Raw genomic sequence first — 7,669 nt, 5'->3', positions numbered from 1 at the left:
TATATAATCAGTAGCCACCACCTACTTTAGGTTTTGGGTTTTGTTTTAGATCAATCTGTTATTGAACAGTCGCCATTATCGGTTTGCAAGACCCCAACTTCGAGTGCTTAATCATTCATCTACAATTGTCACTTTAATTGAGTTGCTTTTTATCTTGTTCTTGCTTGTGTTCTTCGATTCGCAGCAGGGATTAGCCTTCTTGGCGAGGTCAACCGGATTGTAACACGGTTGATAACCAGAGGAGATGTGGTGCTAAGGTTGCAGGGTTTGGATCTTTGTGATCTGAAGCTGGATTGGTGTGTCGCTCTCCGAACAAATCATTGTTTATCTTGAACCTGACGGAAGATCGGGATCCCCGTCCTCATGTGAAAATTCAGAACCATCAACTATTACCCCTGCTGAACATGAGAGCAAAGGTAATGCCCATGATGCTAACGTCACAGAAGGTGAGAGTTCTCTTGATGTGCTGAATTTTTCCACCAATCATGCTATGATAGAGCAAATTTTAGTAGAGCATTCGCTTGATTTACCTTTGTCACAAGATGATTTGCTTGATGTTTCTTGTGACAAAGATGACTTGCATGATGATATTTATGTTATACCCATGCAATCATTGAAGAATGATCACGCTATATGTGTGCTGAAAATGAGCACTTGTGCTGAAAATAGACTTGTTATTCATAATGCTAGTAAAGTTGATGAGCTGAAATTATTGTCTTCTTTAAATACTTTGGGTTACATTGAATTTGATGTTCTGTGTAATCTTAGTTCTTTAGAGGAGAAACTTTATGAATATGCTAATTTGCCATGGTTCTCTAGACATACATATCATTTTATTGGAAAAGATAATTGTAAAGGAGAGTATATGGTGCATCGTGTCTTTATTTGTTCAAATTTGAAATCTCCTTATATTGAGCAAAAGTATGATCAACCAAAGGATTGCAATTGCTATAATCTTGTCATGTCGAGTTCCTCTAGTTTTGTTATAAAGAAACATGTTAAATTTCAAGAAGGGGCGCAATGTTGGCTACTACCAACAATGTTTTCTTCATCTAATCCCAAACCGAGGATGGTTTGTTGTCAAGAAGGGGAGGATGATGAGGACATGGCACCTTCGAATATGAACAATGATTATAAGGTGAGCTCGTTCCTACATTTGCATAGTGGCTTTGGTTATAATTCACTTGGTTCCACATGTACATATCACTATTTGATTGTAGGTTCAAATGTGTTTCATAATGGAAGTTCATCAAAGTTGAACTTTTGGTTTGTCGGTAGCCCGACAGTGCCTCATTGGGAAGGCCATAACTCATCCATCCGGAGTGCGATCGAGGTCAATGAGCACTTGATGGAAAGCTTGTTTGATAAGCTTTCAAATAGATCTGGTTCCATCTCAATATCATGTCGGCAAGACCTCCAAATCACCAATATATTCTGTCGCTGTTTCTGCTGGGAGCTACACTGTCGTTATGGGCTTGTTATTCATCCTTGGGACCCTGGCCCAAGTGGGAGCACACCCCAAGGACTTGGAGAACCCACCAAGAAAGCCCTTGGACGTCCTCCTCCTTGGCCACCACCTTAGGAGGCCAGCAAGGACGTCCAAGCCAAGCCAGAGCCCCAGTCCAATCCGAGTTCGAGTCTGCCTCGGCCGTCAGGATCAGTCTACAATAAAATGGACGCCCAGGACGCATCCGAACTCCGTTTTCGATGATCCACATATGTATGGAAAGATAATTTGATAAGGAAGCCAATCCAAGTGGTTTCACATCAAAAGCTCTTCGGAATCAACGGGAATCGTCGAAACAAGTCAGCATCCAGAATCTGTCAGGGTGCTGCGACACCTTCTTTTGGGCTGTTGGGCCTTGTAACATGTTGGGACACCTTTAGGACGTGAAGAGGGATCCTTGGACGTCCCTTAGGCTATATAATCAGTAGCCACCACCTACTTTAGGTTTTGGGTTCTGCTTAGATTATTCTGTCAAGAAACAGTTTCGCCGTTCTTCGGTTTGTGAGACCCCAACTCGTGAGATTAATCATACATCTGCAATTTGGTTGTGATCTTTCTTGTTCTTGCTTGTGTTCTTCGTTGCACAGGCAGGGATTAGCCTTCTTGGCGAGGTCAACCTGGTCCGTGACTCGGTTGATAACCAGAGGAGCTGTGGTGCTAAGATTGCAGGGTTCGATCTTTCGATCTAAAGCCGGATCGGTGTGTCATTCTCCGCCACAACGATAGTTACCATCACCTGACGGAAGATCGGGATCCCCGTCTCCATTAGGTCCCACATGTCAGACCTGTGGAGCGGGTCTGGCGGATAAGCGGGCGAGGATAGTAAATTTCTTTGCCGGCGAAGAACTATCCTCTGGGTTCAGGATGGTGCCCGCGCCCGTGCCCGCGGGCAAGAAGTCATGCCCGTATCCTTGCCCATCGGGTTCCATGCCCGCGGGCATGCGGGCATTTTGTACCCGTTGCCATCTTTACTCCAAACAGCCTCGGATGAAGTGGTATCTCACCCGGATGTGCTTACTCCGTTCATGAAAAATGAGGTTCTTTGCCAAGGCCAGAGCGGACTTGCTGTCCATACTGAGCTCCACCGCTCTAGTGTCTCTGCCGAGGAGATCACCAAGCAGTCGAACGAGCCAGAGCGCCTGAGTCAAAGCGGTGGAGGCCGCTATGTACTCGGCCTCGTAGCGGGACAGGGCCACCACCTGCTGCTTGACCGACTGCCAGCTAACGAGGCACTTGCCAAGGAGGAAGAGGATACCGCTCGTGCTCTTGCTGGTGTCGATGTCATCGGCGTGGTCGCTGTCGCTATACCCGACGAAGTGTGCCACCCCAGGACACCTAGGGTAGTAGAGTCCGTGGTCGAGAGTCCCCACAATGTAGCGGATGATCCTCTTCACAGCATGCTGGTGCTCTATCGTCGGTCGCTGCATGAACTGACTAACGTAGCCGACGGAGAATGCCAAGTCCGGCTATGTGTGGGAGAGGTAGCGAAGGCTCCCCACAAGACGCTGGTACTATGTAGCGTCCACCTCCTATGTCGTGCTATCGCAGCTCAGCTTCAGCCTCTCCTCCATTGGAGTGAGAGCTGGGTTGCAGTCGATGAGCCCGGCTAGCTCAACAATGCGCTTGGCGTAGGCGGTCTGTCGAAGCATGATCCCGAAGTCATCCTGGTGCACCTTGACTCCCAGGTAGAAGGAGAGAGGCCCCAGGTCACTCATCTGGAAGGTGGCCTTCATCTCTTCCTTGAATGCCGCCACCTCCACATCCTTGGTGCCGGTGATCACCAAGTCATCGACGTAGACACCCACCAGCACAACATTTCCTCCACTGCCCCGTCGGTAGATGGTCGCCTCGTGCGGGCTTTGCTCGAAGCCCATCCCTTTTAGCATGGAATCCAACTTGGCATTCCATGTCCTCAGTGTCTGCCGCAAGCCATAGAGGGCCTTGCGTAGGCGAAGCACCTTGCCCTCCTTGCCGAGGATCGCAAACCTCGACGGCTGGTGCATGTAGACCTCCTCCTTCAAGTCACCGTTAAGGAACGCCGACTTGACGTCCATGTGATGAACACGCCAACCCTTTTAGGCAGCTAGCGCAAGGAGTCACACGGACTCCATCCATGCCACGGAAGCAAAAGCGTCGTCGAAGTCGACCCCCTCCTGCTGCACGAAACCTCATGCCACCAAGCGAGCCTTGTGCTTGATGGTGGCACCGGCTTCATCCCTCTTCAGCTTGTACACCCACTTAAGGGTGATCGCGCGGTGACCACGAGGAAGGTCAGCAAGCTCCCAGGGGAGGTTCTTCTCAACCACATCCATCTCCAACTGCATCGTGGCGTGCCATGCCGCGTGTCTCTTGGCCTCTACAAACGACCGAGGCTCGTTGTCGTCACACGCAAGGTGCAATTGCGCCTCCAGGTCGTGAGGCACCAGTCCCGACACCGGCTAGCCACCGAGAAGGTTCTCCATCATACGGTACAGCAATGGCTCACCGTCATGGTATGCGTCGATGCGCTCCTCGTCGTGAAAGAGCGGAGTAGCGAGCTCAACCGGGCTATGCTCCACACGAGCTGGTGTTGGAGTAGACGTGTCTGGAGAGGTGCCTATCGGTGCTGGAGTGCGTGGCGGTGCCAGCTGTGGTGGAGCCAACAAAGAACTCATCGCAGCTGAGGTCCTGGCTAGAGAGCGTGGTGCTATCGGAGTAGTAGGCACCGGGGTCAGTGAAGGCTCGGAGACTGGGGTAGACGCGCTGGTCGAAGAAGAGCTGCCTACTCCCCCAGCTCCCTCGAAGTGGACGTACTCGACAGTGAAGTCGTCGTACGTCAGAGCCGAGCTGTCGTCCACCGCCTTGTCCCATGCCCATCCTAGCCCTGTTGAACACAATGTCATGCGCCGTGCGCACACGGTGTGTCTTTGGGTCGAGGATGCGGTTGGCCTTCGAGCCCTCTGCATAGCCGATGAACACTCTCAGAGTGCTCTTGTCGTCGAGCTTGCTGATGTGGCCAAGTTCCTTGGCAAACACGAGGCAGCCGAAGACCCGCAAGTGGGACACCGCCGGCTTGCGCCCATGCCAAGCCTTGTACGGCGTCCTGCCATCGAGCACCTTGGTAGGCGAGCGGTTGAGGATGTAGATGGCCGACACCACCGGCTCTCCCCAGAAGATAGCCAACATCCCCCTCTGCTTGAGAAGGGCCCGAGCCATCCCCACAACTGTCTGGTTGCGCCGCTCAACGACGCCGTTCTGCTGCGGGCTGTACGGCGTGGAGTAGTGGTGCTAAATGCCCTTATCAGCGCAGTACGACGCGAATTCAGCCGCCGTTGTCAGTGCGCAGCACGCGCAGCTTGCGGCCACACTCCGCCTCCGTAGCAGCCTGCGCACGCCTGATGCCGTCCGTAGCCTCTCCCTTGCTGCCGAGGACCATCACCCACATGTAGCGGGAGAGGTCGTCGATGAGCAGCAGGAAGTAGCGTCGTCCTCCCGGTGTGGCCGGTGTCACCGGGCCACACAAGTCCCCGTGCACAAGCTCGAGCATCTCCTTGGCTCGAAAGCTCGCCCGCTGGGGAAAGGGGAGTCGCCTCTGCTTCGTCAACACGCAGACGTCGCAGAGCTACTCCACATGGTCAAGGCACGGCAGGCCTCGCACCATCTCCATGGCACTGAGCCGCTTCAGGGCCTCGAAGTGAAGGTGCCCGAAGCGCTCGTGCCACTGCCACGCCTCGTCATCCCGATGAGCAGCGAGATAGAGGGGTTGTGCCCCCTACATGTTAAGGACATAGATTTGATTTGCGCTTTTGGTTACCTTCGCAAGAAGGCAACGATGACGATCCCAAATCCTCATGACTCCATCCTCAACCACCACGCGCGAGCCGTTCTCATCCAGCTGTCCCAAGCTGATGATAGAGTTCCTCAACGTGGGGATGTAGTTAAGGATGGCAACGAGTCAGGTTCAGATTGGGTGGAGTCTCTGTGCACCCAAAACCGAAACCCAAAATCGAAACCCGAATCCGCCCTGAAAACCGATTCGGGTGGAAATCCATCACCAAAACCAAACCCGCGGATACCCGAAACCCGAACGGATGCCCGAAACCCGAATGGATACCCGAAACCTGCGGATATATATACACATATTCACATGTATAAACAAGAGGCAACAAATAATAAATATTTTCATGAGTCAACTTTAAATAAATTTAATAATTTAAGTAAACAAATTATTAATAGTATATTATAAAACATGAGTTTTAATTCTAAATGATTTATTTCGGATATCCATTGGAAACCGAACCCAATTGGTTTCGGGGCCCCGAACCTGAAAACCGTGGGTGAAAAACCATCCCCAAACCCGAAGCCGCAGAACCCGAAACCCGCGGATATCCGCCCCAAACCCGATCCGTTGCCATCCTTAGATGTAGTAGACTCCGGTGAGCAGCATGTGCTCACCAGACATGGCGGTGAAGATGACGGAGCCGACGCCCTTGATCTCCACGCCGGAGGCATCCCCAAACTTGACGGAGCCTCGAACGCTAGAGTCAAGCTCGGTGAAGAACTCTCGTCGACTGGTCATGTGATGGGTGGCGCCGGTGTCGAGGCACCACCCGTCAGTCTTGTCGTTGCCGGAGCCGGTCCTGCTGGAGGTAGCTCGATGCTTGCATGTGCCATGAACAAAGCCGGCTCCTCCTCCGCCTGTGCGACGTGGGCCTGGCCGCGTCGTGGCTATCGACAGTCCTTGGCCCAATGGCCAAGCTGGCCACAGTTGCGGCAGGTGTCGTCTCGTGTCGGCTTGTGCTTGCCGGCGGCACCGCCCTAGGCACCTCCACGGGCATCACCCTCGGCATGTCCTCGTGCCCCGGCCTGGGCATCTCTGCGCGCCTTGCGCGGCTTGCCACGCTTGCAGCCGCCTATCGCGGAAGAAGGCTCCCCCTTCTTCCGGTCACCTTGGCAGGCAACCCACTGCTCCCGAGTGAGGAGCTTCCCGTCAGTGGTGATGGGCCCCGAGAGAGACTGTGGCTCATCACTGTCGATGACCTTGAGGCGACCTATCGCCTCCTCGATCGATATCGTGGAGAGATCCAGCAGAGACTCGATCGAGCAAGCCATCTGCTTGTACTTCTCGGGGACGCAGCGAAAGAGTTTTTCGACAGCTCTCTCCTCGCCATAGGTGTCATCGCCGAACTGCACCATTTTCTACAACAGAGTGTTGAGACAGAGAGCAAAGTCATCAACATCCTCACCTGGCTTGAAGGCCAGGTTCTCCCACTCCTTGCGAAGTGCCTGCAGTGTGGACTTGTGGGCGCGGTCGCTGCCGATGCGTGCCGCAGCGATGGCGTCCCAAGCCTCTTTGGCAGTCCGCTTGTTGGTAAGCGAGAACTGCATCTCGGACAGGATGGCAGCGATGAGGGCATCCAGCGCCCGTCGATCCTGGTCGTAGTCGACGTCGCCGTACCGGACTGCCTCCCACATGTGCCGCACCTAGAGCTTTACCCTCATCACCGCAGCCCACTCGACGTAGTTGGTCTTAGTGAGGGTAGGCCACCCACCGCTGGGGCCGACGTCCCTGACAACAGCCTAGAGCCCGTGGTAACCACGGTATCGATCCGAGGAGAGAGAGCCACGCTGCCTGTGAAGGCCGCGCTCTCCATCGACCCGTCCGCCACCGTTACCGTGCGCGCCTCCTCCAGGAGCGCCACCGGTGCGTCCGTGCCTGTCTGGGCTGCCGCCGTGCTTGTGGACGTGCGCGACTGCCCACTGCGCCGCCCGCGCTCGCGCTGCCTCCCTCCCCAGCAGCTCGAGGTCCGCATCGGCGCTGTCGTCAGTAGAAATGGAGTTGCTGATGCTGCCGTGCAGAACCTCAACCTCCGCTGCCGCCGCACGCGCGGCATTCGCCGCCGCCGCCGCTTCCGCCTCCGCTCTGGCGGCTGCCAGCTCCGCCGCTGCCAGCCTCGACGCCCTTGCCACCACCGCAGCGATCTTTGCCGCGGCAAGTTCGGCCTCCTGCCGACGCCGCGTGCTCGAGGCGACCGAGCGCTGAGACTGTCTTGCGGACATGACGCGCTACAGGGGGCTGCTGCGTGGAGAGAGGGCTGGGAGAGGAGTGAGCAGGAGCGGCCGGAGCTGCTGCTGCTCCCAGCTGGGCTATTGCGAGGCTGGGAAAGGAGATGAGCAGGAGAT

The sequence above is a fragment of the Miscanthus floridulus genome, chromosome 10 (genome assembly GCF_019320115.1).
Source record: "Miscanthus floridulus cultivar M001 chromosome 10, ASM1932011v1, whole genome shotgun sequence".
Taxonomy (NCBI): domain Eukaryota; kingdom Viridiplantae; phylum Streptophyta; class Magnoliopsida; order Poales; family Poaceae; genus Miscanthus; species Miscanthus floridulus.
The sequence above is the reverse complement of the archived record's forward strand: the minus strand, read 5'-3'. Positions refer to the sequence as shown.